General features: G+C 45.3%; 1 non-coding gene across 4 annotated transcripts; it reads right to left on the minus strand.

The window, feature by feature from the left end:
* Positions 1 to 979: 979 nt before the first annotated feature.
* Positions 980 to 5,508, minus strand: LOC109784610 (uncharacterized). 4 transcript variants are annotated; one of them, XR_012184353.1, is made up of 8 exons: positions 4,787 to 5,508; positions 4,133 to 4,569; positions 3,916 to 4,039; positions 3,095 to 3,249; positions 2,878 to 2,971; positions 2,244 to 2,347; positions 1,504 to 1,712; positions 980 to 1,399 (listed from the first exon to the last, which is right to left on the minus strand). It is a non-coding gene; the product is annotated as an uncharacterized protein (transcript). The 4 variants fall into 4 exon arrangements; XR_012184352.1 differs by having other exon boundaries at positions 980 to 1,393; positions 2,244 to 2,415; XR_005756619.3 differs by having other exon boundaries at positions 2,244 to 2,415.
* Between the last annotated feature and the right edge of the window lie 10,549 nt (positions 5,509 to 16,057).

Here is a 16,057-nt window from a genome sequence, read left to right on the forward strand (position 1 = left end):
GTTTTTTTTAACTCAATTTTCTTGCAAGATGTTTTGGACTTCTCTTGTTTTGCGACTTGAACTTTTACCATTTGATTTTTCATTGGGTTTCATTTTGTTTGAGTTTTTTTCTCAAACTTATCTGGGGCGTCGTGTTGAACTTACAACTTTTTAAATTGTGAAGTTGCTGTGTTTTTACAATGCCAATATGCAGGAGAGCAGGGCGAGGACAACGATAGAAGGAAGCTGCGTGTGGTGATCGTGTAAGCACTACAGGGCTGAGCCACAATGATGGTTGATGGCAAGCCGGCACGACATGACGTGTGGCGGAGAGGCATGGGGACAACGGTGGTTGAAAGGTTAAAAAAAGAGTATTTGAACGGATGTCCGTATGGATTTGTACTGAACGTGTTTTCATATACTAGACTTTACTCTGTTTTTTCTGTATGATTTTCCTCGTAACTTTTCAACTGTTCACGATATCATCGTCCCCGAACTTGCATGGTTTATATTGTTGAAGTTCATGACAATTTTTTTAAAGAAAATGTTTTGTGTTCTTTTTAATAACATTTTTTACAACGATGTTCTGGACTTCTTTCATTTTACGACTTGAACTTTTACCATTTGAATTTCCGTGGGGTTTCATTTTTTTAGCTTTTTTCCCAAACTTATCTTTTTTTTTAGATTTTCCGAAACTTATCTAGGACGTCATGTTGAAACTTACAACTTTTTAAATTGTGAACTTGTTGTGTTTTTACAATTTCAAAGCTAGCAAAAATAATTCTATGTTACCGACTCATTTCAGGATATCAGAGATAAAAATTGCCATCACCAAAATCAAGCATTAATCCGATCAAAGAGATGAAATACATTGACTTAACTTCCAAAAGGAATACATGTTCTACGGCCGACGTAAAGACATGTAGAAGAATATTTATTAGCAAAATGAACTATAGACAGTCGGGATTAGTAGCAAAATGAACTACCAGTACTGTAGATATTAGCAAATTTGAACTTCTAGTAATTCATTCCATCGGCGACACGAGTTTTTGAAGTCTTTCTCTGCACAAACTTTGAACATCAACAACATTAACACCACGACACATCAAAGCAGTAACTGTACCATTTTTTTACATACAAGCATACAAAAATTCGCAGGAGCAACACAGTATACCCCGATACGTCGTTGGACTGATGCTCTGGGAATTTTAGAACCGATGAAAAAATACCCTGATACGGAACTTTAGAGCTCTAGGGATCTGCGCTTGTAGTAGACGAACGGATCGACCTGGATGTTCAGGGAATTGGGAGACGCCGCGGGACACCGTTGAGCCAGCCATGGCGAATTTGACACCGTTGCTGTAGTTGGAGCCCAGAGCCTTCAGGTATGGGTTCATCCACTCTCAAACACATACTGCAACTAACGAAAAGGGTGGTATTTCTTAAATACAGAAATATAACAGTAAGTTAAGTGACGCAAGTTTAAAAAAGTTCAGAAAATGAAAACTGAATTGCTGGGCTTACTTCATGCATTAAATTGCACCATAGTGTCTTGTCTGGACGTACACGACTGAGCCGGCGGGCTGCACATCAAGCCACACAGACAGAAAAGTGGTGCGGAATGATTCGGTTACAGGCCTGCTACCGATTCAAGTCATACGCATCCGCAGCCTGGCAATGGGCTTCCAATATTCATCTTTTTGAGCTGCTACCTTTGATTTTTTTTATGCATCCTGCAAAAAGAAATTGGACCAAATTTCAAAGATGAACTGAAAGAGATGAACATAATTCAGTAGAGATGGATGCCGCAAATGATGAGCATCTCGCTGGCCATGAACATAATTCACTTTTTTTAACTGCCTGAGTAAACAACCCGCCAACTTATAGCAATTGATCACTTGAACTTATAGGAAATAGAAAAAAGAACTAAGCTTGCATCATCAAAATCTACTGTTTTTTCTTAAGTGATACATATGTAAAACGTAGGTCAATTGGTGTGACGCACTTAGTTGAACTAGTGTAATATATGTAGTCGAACGGATGTAATTTATTTGTAGTTGAACAAATTGGAGACCTGGCAACACAACAACATTTTCATTCTATGGTGTCTTGCACATGGTTTGCTAGAACAAGTTGAACTGAATATATTATTCGTTTTGAACTTTGAAAGAAGCTACAACTTCTGTTTCCCAAATGTTCTTTCAGAAACTTCAGACGAGAGCGGAGTAAAGGCTGGAAGGTAAAACTACTGTTAGCATGTGTACCTTTTTTGTGGCATCTCATCTCCTTTGCTTCAACTTTGGGCACTTTGATATGGTCAGCCTCTTGGATTTTGCAAGTGCCGGTAGTCCACGAATTGAAACTAGTTCTGGAAAATGGTCAACTGACAATACCTCTAGTAATGGACGATTACTGAGCCAAATGCCCATTTCTTGTCTATAGAAAATACTACCTTCAGATTAAAAGGATCTAGATAACACTCATCCATTAAACTGCACATATTTGACATCATTTTCACAGCCTAATAATACATCCATCTCAAAGTATCAGCTATCAGCTTACAAAGTATTAAATACCACAAGAACTTGAAGAAGAATTTTCACTTCACAAAACTATCAGCTATGAGTTCACCGAGTCGAGATGGACAACTCTTGAGGTCTCAACTATCAGTTCACACAAACTACAAAGCATGGAGTTCATCGAGTCTTAACTATTAGTTCATACAAACTACAAAGCATGGAATTCATAGTTTCAACTATCAGTACACACAAACTACAAACAGCGGATTTCATCGAGTCTAAACTATCAGTTCACACAAACTACAAAGGATGAGGAGAGAGAGAGAGAGAGAGAGAGAGAGAGAGAGAGGGAGAGAGAGCATGAGAGAGAGAATCTTACCCATCAGTTCATAGAAACTAGAGATCAGAACAACAGCGGATCGTCACGGAAGCCCCAGTCGAAACCATCACCTTTCTGTATAGTTGAACTCCACCTGCATACACACACGAACGATTAGCTTCTGTTCAATCAAACTACTACCATCATGAGAGAAAAAGAGCACTGAGCCATGTAAAAATCATCCAAGAAACACTATTTTTCCTAGTGACCTGCTTACCTCTCCCTGCTTTACCCAAACTGGCGAATAAAAAAGAGCCAACCTGAAGTGACTCCTGTGAACTCTGAACTTTTCTGGAGCTTTTTGTTGAACTGAAGCACGCTTTGGAGCAAAACGAGACTGAGTAAATTGCGAGGAAGCTGAGCAACAATCGACTGGAGATTCAAGAAAACTATATCAATTGGAGATGTCACTGAACTCTAGGACGTTTGTACTGCAAGAACTGAATCTATTGCCAATCTTAAACTTCCAGGTTCCATACGCAAAGCTATAAATATGTAATAAATTCCTCCATTTTCACAAAATACCTGCAGTTCATACATGTAAGGTAATTGCAGTACAACTGCAAACACACAATTTTTTTTGCAAACCAAAAGGTTGCAATTCACAAAATATAGTTTGCATTATAATAAATTCCAGATTTCAAGATACAAAGTTCTTAGAACACTTGTATGTTCTAATTATACACAAAAGAGTTCAGTTAATAAGGACTCAACAGGAAAGTTCATCAATCCATGAAAAACATTCAATCGCATTTAGTTTAGTATGTTAGTGCAAATTGCAATAGTATGTCAATTCACTAGAACCACATAGATCACTAGCTGTGTGTGCGACTTGGTTATAGTTGATACTACTGTGTGGTGACCAGTATATTCTCCGCTAAAAGCAGCTTAACTAATTAAGTACTACAACGTCCTTAGTTATATTGTCTAAAGACTATACTGTTCCTGTCCATCCATCTTGCAAAGTACGTACGCACATAAATATGTTGCTAGTGGGCTGTATGTATGTACGAATTTGTTGAGAATCTTAGTGAACACCTTCACATTCAGAGAACTGTACCCATCCATCCATCCATTCAGAGAACTACGCAAGCGACGACGACGGCAAGATGCGTCGCTGCACAGCGATCGGTTTCTCTCCGGGGAGGTCGCTTCACTTCATCTGGAAGAATAACTGAATAATGAGAACTTATAATATAGCAAATCAGCAGGTTAATAAGATTTCAGTAGAGCGGAATAGCAAGCAAGATGAAACCTGTTGTATTCGATGCATCCTGCTCACAATGAAAACTCCATGGTACTTAATGTTCTACTGCCACCGTGGATTCAATCAACACAAATCTGTCAGACTCTCAGAATGATGATATGCACGGACCTAACTTGTTGTTCCTATCTGCCCGTTAACAAAGTTTGATGGGTCTCCTGCTCCTATCGATGTACCCGCAGGCATCTCCGCTGCTGACTGAAGACATAGCTTAGGAATGAATAGACCCGAGGCTCGGCGACAATTAGCACAATTTGAACTTTTAATTCCCAACTTCCTTAAATTGCAACCCTATATTTTTTTCTTCTTTTTTGTTCTTTGCTGCAACTTTCTGTTAACTCTTCTCCAGAGTACAGCCAATAGGAGCACCACATCAGTCTTCTTTTCTCCGTTGACGAAAGGCCGAACCAGAGGTCGTCTTGAGGGGCCTGTCATGTTCGTAGAAGCAACAAATGCATTTAGGTTCAGAGAACAAAACAATCTTCAGTGTGATTTTCTGCGTACGGATAATCGCAGAAGCAACATAGTTGGACTGAAGCTCTAGAAATTTCAGAACTTATATGAAAAATTGTGCAGTCGGAGGTTATACTGCTGCTAGTTAGTAAAATGAATGGCAGAGGATGCACCAAGGGACACACACTGTACCAGGATGGCAACGAGGAAGCTGCCGGACCTTAGCATCTCCCTTCCTTCTCACTGTAAGTTCTTTGAACCTTGTACAGGGGCGGCGTTGTACTAGCACGGGAGGCGGCGGGGGCTGGCGGCTCTGTGTAGTCTGCAGCGAGCTTGGAGCAGGGAGGAGGCGCTCGACATGGCTGCGAGAAGCCAGGAGGAAGGGCAGTGGGCGGCGTCGCGATGAGGCAGGTGGCGACCTGGGGGTTGGTGCGCTGGGGATGGGGGCGGCAGGCGCGCTGCAGATGGGGGCGGCCGGCGATGGGGATGGTGGATGGGGCGCGGCCAGGGGCACGAGATGGTGGGGGATTGGGCGGCGACTGGAGCCGAGGGAGAAGGTGGGGCGTGGGGCGACGGCCGGAGCCGAGGGAGAAGGTGAGGCGTGGGGGACGGCCGGAGCCGGGGGTAGAAGGTGGGGCACGGGGCGGCGGCCGGAGCCAGGGAGAAGGTGGGGCGCCGGGCCACGGCCGGATCTAGGGGAGAAGGTGGGGCACGAGGCGGCGACCGGAGCCAGGGGAGACGGTGGGGCTCGGCGCGGCGGCCGGAGCCAGGGGAGAAGGTGGGGCGCAAGGCGACGGCCGAAGCCAGGGAGAGGAGGTGGAGGCGGAGCGGCCACACCGGAGATGTCTCTTTTTTGGGGAAACAGGAACGGGCTCGGGCGCGAGAGTAACAGAATAGGCGCCGGCGCACCGGCCGAAAGTTTCGGCGGGCCCTGCCCCAGCCTTTGGATGCGAGCCCGCGTGGCCACTGGATGCAGTAAAAAAAAAACGATTCGTCCTGTGCTTCTTCTACCTCGGGTTAGATCTGCAGCTCCTGCTCGGTGCCCTCGTCGCCGCGCCTCTAGTCCCCTCAGGTGGCCGTCCTTGTCGCCGGTCTCCGTCCTCGTCGCCGGCTCGCGGCCCTCGCCCCCGGTCGCCGTCCTTATTGTCGCCAGGTCGCCGTCCTTGCCCCCGATTGCCGATCTCCGTCCTTGTTGCCGCCCGGTCGCTGTCCTCGCCCCCGGTCGCCGTCCTTGCCGCTCCCGGTCGCCGTCCTTGCCGCTCCCGGTCGCCGTCCTTGCCGCTCCCGGTCGCCGGCCGCCGTCCTCGTCGCCACCGTCGTTCCCCCGGCTCCCCTGATTGAAGCTTTTTTGTCATTACCGCTTGAAGCTTTTTCTCCTGGCGGTTGAAGCTTTTTCATTGCCGTTTGAAGTTTTTTCCACCATTGAAGCTTTTTCCCGCGGTGGAAGATTTTTCCTCATGCCACTCTTGAAACTTTTTCTCTAGCTGGATGAAGCTTTTCCACAAACGGTTGAAGCATTTTCTTCCTTGGTGGAAGCTAGACACTTGACTAGTTCCAGCAAAAAAACGATGCCGGCTGTAGCAAAAAACGATGCCGGATGTAGCAAAATCTGTTGGTCGAGCAAAAAACAGATGCCGTTGTAGCAAAAAATTGACACGGTTGTAGCTTTCCTCTCAATGGTTGAAGCTTTTCCCCTCTACGGTGGAAGCTTTTCTGTAAATGATTGAAACTTTTTTCGTTTTGAGCAGCGCCTGGGTGAAATCACAGAGAGACGCCATGGCCGTCGTCGAGGAAGATTTGTCAATCTCTGGTTGAAGCTTTTTCAACTGCGAGTTGAAGCTTTTTGTCAAACGGTTGTAACTTTTCCTGTATTTTGTTGTCTGGTTGAAGCTTTTTTATCTACTGGATGTAGCTTTTTGTGTCCATGGTTGTAGCACGGGAAAACGCCGTTTGCAACACTCCCAGTACCGCGGTTGTAGCTCCTCCCCGTGGCCATGGTTGTAGCACGGGCACCTCGGTCCTCCCGGCGTTTTGAGAAGGAGGAGAAAGGAAGTGAGGGACAAGGAAGAACGGGGTGGGGTGGGGGTGGGGGTGGGAACACGAGCGGGGCTGCAACCATGGCCGGCGGGGACTTCGATCTTCCAAGCTACATCCATGGCCGACGGCGAGCTGCTCGCGTGCTGCAACGGGGGAGGCGAGAGATGCATGCGTTGTGGGGCGAGATTCGCGTGAGGTTGAAGAAAGCAGAGAGGATAGCGTTTGGTGGCCCCCGTGTCTACGTGTCGCTTGATGGGTGGCTGGGCCGAAGCGCGCGTGGACGCGACCGGCCCAAAGTTCGGCCGGCGCACCGCGCCCAATCGTTTCCCTATTCTGTTACTAGTAACAGAATAGCCCTGTCCTATATATATATATATATATATATATATATATATATATATATATATATATATATATATATAATTCCGATCACGATGAACTAGATGCATAGGATAAAACTTTTGATAAAATTCCAATTTCAATCGATTCCAGTTCCAAGCTCCAATATCATCACATAGCCTATACCACGTCAATGTCCCCCCCCCCAAAGATAAAGGGAAAACCTTCTTCTTAACTTCATCTCCGGGTAAACCTGCAAGCTCAAATAATCCAAAAATTTCATACACATAGATTAGGTGCATATGAGGATGCTTCGTTCCATCTCCTGCATAAGGATTAGTTAGCAGTTTCTCTATCATATCCGAAGGAATTGCATAACCAATATTTTTAGTAGGGCCAGTATGTTGAGGGGCAATTATTTGTGTTTCTGGTCGAGGTGAAGATACCCCGAACAAACCCGTCAAAGGATTGTTTTCCATAGTAACAAGTAACCGTAAATTTCAGCATGATATGTAAATTTCTTCTTACCTATTTCCACTTACCAAGAGCCCCCAGCAGCCCTAGCCTTGTCCATTCCCTCCTCGTGCTGCCAGCTCTCTCCCTTCCTTCCGTTTCATCTTCTTCCTCATGGAACAGAGAGACAAAGAGCACCACCGAGAGCTTCGCCTTTTCTTGTGTGGTCAGAGGCCACCACGTTCCTCTTTGGAATGCCCATCTTCTTCCTCGACATCGACTATGTTCATTCAAACGTCTTCCCCGCCCTAGGTCGCCTCCACTACGTAGCCGACATCGTCTTCGTCCCGAACCTCTCCACCGGTCAGTGTGTCGCCTCTCCCTCTTCGTCGCCTCCCCGGCCTCCTCGTCGTATCCCTCGAGCCCCTGGTGAGCACCCGCTCCTCCCAGTCCCTCTGGTTTGATTCATCCATCGCAGCCGTGAATCCATGCTGCCCAAATTTGTCCTGCATGCCATCGATCCCGTCATGTTCGAGCCGCGGCTGTTGTGCTATCGCCATGGGCGATTTTGAACTGAGTTGATGCTCTATTCCGTGGCACCCACACCCCCACCCATGCACCAGTGCAGGCACACCCTTTTCCGCATGTCTGCCAACGCCTAGCAGCAGCAATCGTTGCTGCTTTCGCTCAATGTTGTCGTGAGCATTCTCGGCGCATCCATGGCTAAAGCTCGACCTTTTTATGCATAGTTCATATTGTGTTGCTTGGTCTCTGTATCGATATCACACGGGCAGCTCGCTGGTTAGTCATGCATGCACACTTCGAGGGGATCTAGGGTTCGAATCCCAGACTCGCCCCTTTTGTTCCTATATTCTATTTATTTTCTTTCTATGCACACATCAGCGCACACTTGGGCCAAATCCTCCTGGACCACTGCATTATGCTTCAATTCGACCTGTGTAACTTTTTTCTGTTCCCTGTGTTTTAGCATTTATACCATATTTGCATATTTACAGAAATGCCACTGTTTTGAATTGCTAAAAAATAAACAACCATGCATCATAATAAAATATATCATATATGCAAAGTGCTTAGAATTTCATTTAGTTTTACAATATGCAACTTTCATCCATGTTAAAATGTGTTTGCATTAATTTGCATAAATGGCATGCTAAAATGTGTAGTATTTCTAAAACATACTTTATAGTTGTTAAACATGCAAAGTACATGCACCATGTTATTCTATAAATTTTTCTAGTCAACTTACACACACACACATAGATATATATATAGTTACGAATTGTTATGTGTTTTTACGACCTCATTTAAATTGCCTGGATAGGTAGTTTACTTATGCTTCACCTCTTGTCATATTTAACAACATTTAATACTGATGAGTAGCATAAACGGGATTGGACTAAATAATTGAATGTGGAGTTTGGTCAATATGCAACTCATTGCATATTGAGCTTCACTTAATGTGTAGTATTTGGGTGTTGCATTTTGCCATGCCATGCCTACTTAAATCATGCATGCATCATACTTGCTTGTGCATCATGACATCATTATGTGATGTTTGGTTACTGTGTCATTTGCTTCTTTTTTTGTTTTGCCTCTTCTCGTTAGTTCCCATTTCGGAGTTGCAAGGATGTTCTGTTCGTCTATTTCATGGATTCAATAATCTTCCAAGCGGGATTCTACGAAAGATGATCATTACCTAGGAAATTATTACTAGCTTTGCTTTGCAAGATGTCTCGATGCTATCGTTTGGTCTCGCTACCTACTACTTGTTTGCAAGCCTCCCAATTTCAATGATAAGCCTCTAACCTCCAATATCCTAGCAAAACGTTGTTTGGCTATGTTACCGCTTTTCTCAGCCCCTCTTATAGAGTTGCTAGTTGCAGGCGTAGTTTGTTCCATGTTGGAACATGGTTGTCATGGGATATCATAATATCTTGCTTATTTAATTAATGCATTTGTACACTTGGTAAAGGGTGGAAAGCTAGGCCTTTTGATTGGTGTTTTGTTCCACTCTTGCCGCCCTAGTTTCCAATGTACTAGTGTCATGCTCCTTGATGAGCGCTCCTAACACATTCGGGCTTTATGTCCCCCCCCCCTTGATAATTCGCCTTTCAATAAAACTCTTCTAGCAAGGATCAACATTGGTACTAATATTTGCCCAACATAATAATCCTGATAATCGATTAATGCATAGGAGTTAGCGCTACCCATGGATTCTTAATTCCGCATAAGTAGGTAGTCTAGTGTTCATGATGCTGGTTTAAAATAGAGCACTATGCGGGGACGCCTCGGGGAAACTCGAGGATATTGGTTTCACATGTACGTGTCGCTTATCCAGTCGTGTCCTGAGAACGAGATATGTGTGGCTCTTATCAGGATTGTCAACACGCCGGTGGTCTTGCTTGACTTGTTTTACCTTTGACGAATGTCTTGTGCACCGGGATTCCGACGATGCGTCTTGCTATCATGATGTTGAGGTCTTTTGTGACGCCCCCGATTCAATCATACACGCAAATGTGTACGATCAAGATGAGGGACTCACGAGAAGATATCACAACACAACTCTAAACACAAATTAAGATATAACAAGCTTTATATTACAAGCCAGGGGGCTCGAGGGCTCAAATACATCAGCTCGAATACAAACGAGTGAAAGTGCAACTAATCCCCAGGTGGTCTTGGTAATTCATAACAACATATAGCTCATTGAACTAATATCCATTCAAGATAAATATTTCAGGAAATTCAATGGATGGCATGGCATGGACTAGAAATGTGGACCCCTCAAAATGCTAAGGGCACATATTGGCAAAAGCTGAAGACTCACTACTAGGGAAAAGCCTAGCAGTAGCGCGGGTATTAGGTATATCAGTAGCGCGGGCACCCGCGCTACTGATACGGTGCTACAGCTAACATGTAGCAGTAGCGCGTGTTGGCCCGCGCTACTACTATACATGCGTAGCAGTAGTGAGCTTTACAGTAGCGCGCTACTGCTAATAGCTGTACCGCTTTGTATTAAGCCGCGCTACTGGTAAGGGCGCGATGGTGCTAACTTTACTCCCCTCTCTAATGCTAATTTTATTAGTTTCTGATTTATTTTCTGCATATTTGTTTTGTATTTGAACAAGCTTTATACAATAATCTTTAGCACATGCAAATCTCATCATCATACACATACAAATGGCTGCGAGACCACAAATGTAACCATAACATATACATACAAATAGTCTCATCAAATCATGTCATCATCATAATCATCATCCAACACAAAGTGGTCTCTTGTTATCATCTCGGAAATAGTGATACAAGTCTCGAATACTTGCAACTACATCGTCATCCATCTAAAGAATGATATACGTGAGAAGAGCTGTCACTATTAGTGAGAGAGGAACTATGCAGTAGATGAGGCGGTGGTTATGAGTCCTCTCTCGCGCTAGCGTGAACCTCAAGTAACTAGCTTCTGCTTCTTGTCTGCTTTTGAAGCCTTTATGGCTGGCGCCCGAGACCCCCTCCACTTGCGCCTGACACTCAGGCCACTCGTCGTACGCTCCCGGAACCTTCCCTTTGTACACGACAATGCACTGCTGTAGGATCAAAAGTATGTCTAGAGGGGGGTGATTAGACTACTTGACCAAATAAAAATCTAGCCTTTTCCCAATTTTAAGTCTTGGCAGATTTTAGCAACTTAACACAAGTCAAGCAATGAACCTACACATGCAATTCTAAGAGTATAGCAGCGGAATGTAAACCATTGCATATGAAGGTAAAGGGGAGGAGTTTGGAGGGAGCAAACACAATGTAGACACGGAGATTTTTGGCGTGGTTCCGATAGGTGGTGCTATCGTACATCCACGTTGATGGAGACTTCAACCCACGAAGGGTAACGGTTTCGCGAGTCCACGGAGGGCTCCACCCACGAAGGGTCCATGAAGAAGCAACCTTGTCTATCCCACCATGGCCATCGCCCACGAAGGACTTGCCTCACTTGGGTAGATCATCACGAAGTAGGCGATATCCCTGCCATTACAAACTCCTTGGTTCAACTCCACAATCTTGACGGAGGCTTTGAAGTGACACCTAACCAATCTGGGAGACACCACTCTCCAAAAGGTAATAGATGGTGTGTTGATGATGAACTCCTTGCTCTTGTGCTATAAATGATAGTCTCCCCAACACTCAACTCTCTCTCACAGATTTGGCTATGGTGGAAAGATGATTTGAGTGGAAAGCAACTTGGGGAAGGCTAGAGATCAAGATTCTTGTGGTTGGATTGGAATGTCTTGGTCTCAACACATGAGTAGGTAGTTCTCTCTCAGAAAATGAATGCTGGAAGTGTAGGAAAGTTCTGATGGCTCTCTCTCAAATGGAGAGGAGGGTGGAGGGGTACTTATAGCCTCCACACAAAATCTAGCTGTTACACACAATTTACCAAACTCAGTGGGACCGAATAGTGAAACTCGGTGAGACCGATCTGGTTCAAAATGTGAATGTTAGGCTTTTCGGTTGGACCGACATGATCAACTCGATGAGACCGATGCGCTAGGGTTAGGGCAAAACTTGATCTCCGTTTGACCGATTACTTCAACTCGGTGAGACCGATTTCAGTAATAGGCAAACAAAGAGTTGGTCAGGCAAACTCGGTGGGACCAATCACTCATTTTGGTGAGACCAAAACGTTACGAAAAGCAAACAGAGATTTTGCATTGCCAACCCGGTGGGACCGATTGCTCATCTCGGTTAGACCAAAACATTACGAAGGGAAACAGAGAGTTTGCAATCCCATCTCGGTGAGACCGAGACCCCTATCGGTGAGACTAAACTGATTAGGGTTTGTAGCAATGGCTATGTCAAGTGAACACGTTGGTGCCGGATAGATCAAATCAGTGGGGCCGAGTTTGACTTTAGGTTTAGAACATATTTGGATATGGGAAAGTGGTTGAGGGTTTTGGAGCATATCACTAGGCATTTTGAGCAAGCAAGCCATTAAGCAACACCTCATCCCGTTTTAATAGTATTGGCTTTCCTATGGACTCAATGTGATCTTGGATCACTAAAATAGAAACGAAGAGTCTTGAGCTTTTGCCAATATTTGTCCTTAGCATTTTGAGGGGTCCACATCTCTTAGTCCATGCCATACCAATCATTGAATTTTCTGAAATGATTATCTTGAAACAATATTAGTTCAATGAGCTATATGTTGTTAAGAATTACCAAAACCACCCAGCGATTAGTTGCACTTTCAATCTCCCCCTTTTTGGTAATTGATGACAACATATAGATCGAAGCTTCGACAAATGATAACATAAATGAAATATATCGTCGCTTTGAGAAGTATGTGATAAGCAAGAGCTCCCCCTAAATTTGTGCAATATTTATGATTTGCTTTTGAATGCAAATGCACAATCGATTAGGATCATGGGTTGCTCTTCCATGTCACATACATCTTGGTGGAGCGCTCAAAATGATAGAACATACATAACATGCACTCATCACCAAGACAAATATGATAGATCATACACAAGATATAAGAGATATCATCATTCAAGCATAGCATGATAAAGCAAAGTATGATCCACCACATGATCAGAGAAGTATCTCACACACAAGCATAAATAGTGTAGCACACACAAGCAAAGCGAGCAAATAAGTAGGAAGAGAGACCAAAAAACAGCAAAACGCTCTCTCTCTCGAAGCCTATGATCTATACAGTTTCTCCCCCTTTGGCAACAAGTTACCAAAAAGATCGAAAATGCATAGGGCTATATGGCACTCTAAGCATGATCTCCAGGAGCTCCGGAGTGCAAAGATGGCGTGGAGAGAACAGCATATGCGAAGACTTCTGCTGATGTCTGAGGAACTGGAGGAGTTGCCACTGGAGGGGCAACTGAGGTTGCGGCTGCAGGAGCTAAAGTTGTGGCCCTAGTGTCAATCACGGGCACTACTGCAGACCTTTGTGCTCTAGGCACCCTCTGATAAGTATCTGTGGTTGTCCTGTCACTCTTGTCCTCAAGGTCTTCTTGTATCTTCTCAACTGAAGTCTGAATCTCAGTGACTTTGACATCCAAGTCATGTAGCTTTGTCTCAAAAATCCTTTCAAGGCACTCCTGATTTCGAGTCAGGGTAGCTAGTGAAAGGATCGATATAGTTGACTAGAGGGGGGGTGAATAGGCAACTAATAATTTTTAGCTTTTCTTTACCAATTTAAACTTTGCATCAAAGTAGGTTGTCTAGATATGCAACTAAGTGAGCAACCTATATGATGCAATGACAACAAGCACACAAGCAAGCAAGGGATTTAACACAAGTAAGCTTGCGAAAGTAAAGGAACGAGATAACCAAGAGTGGAGCCAGTGAAGACGAGGATGTGTTACCGAAGTTCCTTCCTTTTGAGGGGAAGTACGTCTCCGTTGGAGCGGTGTGGAGGCACAATGCTCCCCAAGAAGCCACTAGGGCCACCGTATTCTCCTCACGCCCTCACACAATGCGAGATGTCGTGATTCCACTATTGGTGCCCTTGAAGGCGGCGACCGGACCTTTACAAACAAGGTTGGGGCAATCTCCACAACTTAATTGGAGGCTCCCAACGACACCACAAAGCTTCACCACAATGGACTATGGCTCCGCGGTGACCTCAACCGTCTAGGGTGCTCAAACACCCAAGAGTAACAAGATCCGCTAGGGATAAGTGGGGGGAATCAAATTTCTCTTGGTGGAAGTGTAGATCGGGGCCTTCTCAACCAATCCTGAGCAAATCAACAAGTTTGATTGGCTAGGGAGAGAGATCGGGCGAAAATAGAGCTTGGAGCAACAATGGAGCTTTTGGGGGAAGAGGTAGGTCAACTATGGGGAAGAAGACCTCTTTATATAGTGGGGCGAACAATCCAACCGTTACCCCCCACAACAGCCCTGTAGAGGGCGGTACTACCGCTGAGACAAGCGGTACTACCGCTCCCACGGCGGTACTACCGTGGAGATTGGAGGGCAAGGGAGATACGGACATGGGCGGTACTGCCGCAGTGGTAGGGCGGTACTATCGCTTAAGAGCGGTACTGCCGCTCTACTGCCGCTGCGAAGTACCGCACAATCCGACACGAAAAAGACCCCTCGAGTCAACGCGGTAGGGGCCTGGTACCGTAGCGGTACTACTACTGAGGACCCACCAGCGGTACTACCGCTGCGGAGCGGTACTGCCGCTTGTGACCCCTAAGCGGTACTACTGCTGGGTACCGCGGTACTACCGCTAGGACCAGACTCAGCCCAAAGAGAGAGGAAAGAAAACTCCAGTGAAGCGGAAAGGCTCAGAGGGTGTAAAGAGGATGTGTACGTGTTGATTCCACCCTAGCCTTACCAAAGCAGACCCCCTCTTGATAGTACGGTGACTCCTACGAAACTAATCCACCAAAAGAAGCGAAAGAGCTACACCGTCTTGAATGACACTCCGAGGGGAAAGAAATCGTCTCGTGCCAAATGATGAATCTCTGAAATGCTCAAAGCACAAGATTAGTCCGCAAACATGTTGTCATCAATCACCAAAACTACATCTAGAGAGATATGCCTTAACAATCTCCCCCTTTTTGGTGGATTGATGACAACCAGGGATTTGCACAAGGATATATCATGAAAGTAAAGATACTTAGAACTACAAAATATAGACGGGCTCCCCCTGAATGTGTGCACCTAGTTGGTAGTGCCTTTGGAATGTAGGACACACACATTAGGATCAACACTCCCCCTATATTTTATAGTCCAACAACCTAAGCATAGGATACATGAGAGCAGATAATATAACATGATAGACAAGTAACTCATAAGATACCAAAGTACTAGAAAGACATAGATAAAGATAAGGTAGCATATGTCTTACACCATATATCTGGAACTTAGGTCTCACTGGCACACAACCAAACAAGGCAAATCGCGAGAAAACACAACGACACAACACAGAAAACGTCGACACCATAAAGCACACCATAAAGAAAATCCCTAAGCTCTCTCCCCCTTTGGCATCGAGACACCAAAAGGGCAAAGAGCGACGCTACGGCTCCAGGTGAAGGCAAACTGAGGAGCTCTCTCATCACATCCCAGCAGGGTCATCTGCACTGCCATCCTCAGTCGGAAACTGCTCGGTGTCGGAATCGGTCCACGGACAGTGCTGCTGAATCCACTCCTATTCCTCAGTGATCTGGCCCTCAGACCCACTGACAACGGTCGCACCTAGCTGACGCATGAGCTCCCTGTGACGCCCCTGGCCTTCTTCTCAGCCACATGAGTCATGTACTGACCACGAGACTCCATGTAGAAGAGCTTCTTCATCTTGCGCTTGATCTTCTTTGCCCAAGAGGGCTCTGTCCCAGAAGGCTCATAATCCTCATCGTCATCATCGGCCTCAGTCCCATCCTCGGTCTCCATGTCAGCAGCAGTAGATGGACCCCCGGATTTAGGGGCTGGGACGCCCCAACTGTCCTTCTTCCTCAGACGCTTGATCTCATGAGAGACCAATTCTCTAGTTTCCAGCATCACCTGGGGATGGACACGTGCCCATGCCTTCTCAATGAGCAGCATGATAACGGACCATAGATCGGGCACTTGCGCTCAGAAATGGCAGTGAGAAGT

This window comes from Aegilops tauschii, chromosome 5 (assembly GCF_002575655.3).
Source record: "Aegilops tauschii subsp. strangulata cultivar AL8/78 chromosome 5, Aet v6.0, whole genome shotgun sequence".
NCBI classification, from domain to species: Eukaryota; Viridiplantae; Streptophyta; class Magnoliopsida; order Poales; family Poaceae; genus Aegilops; species Aegilops tauschii.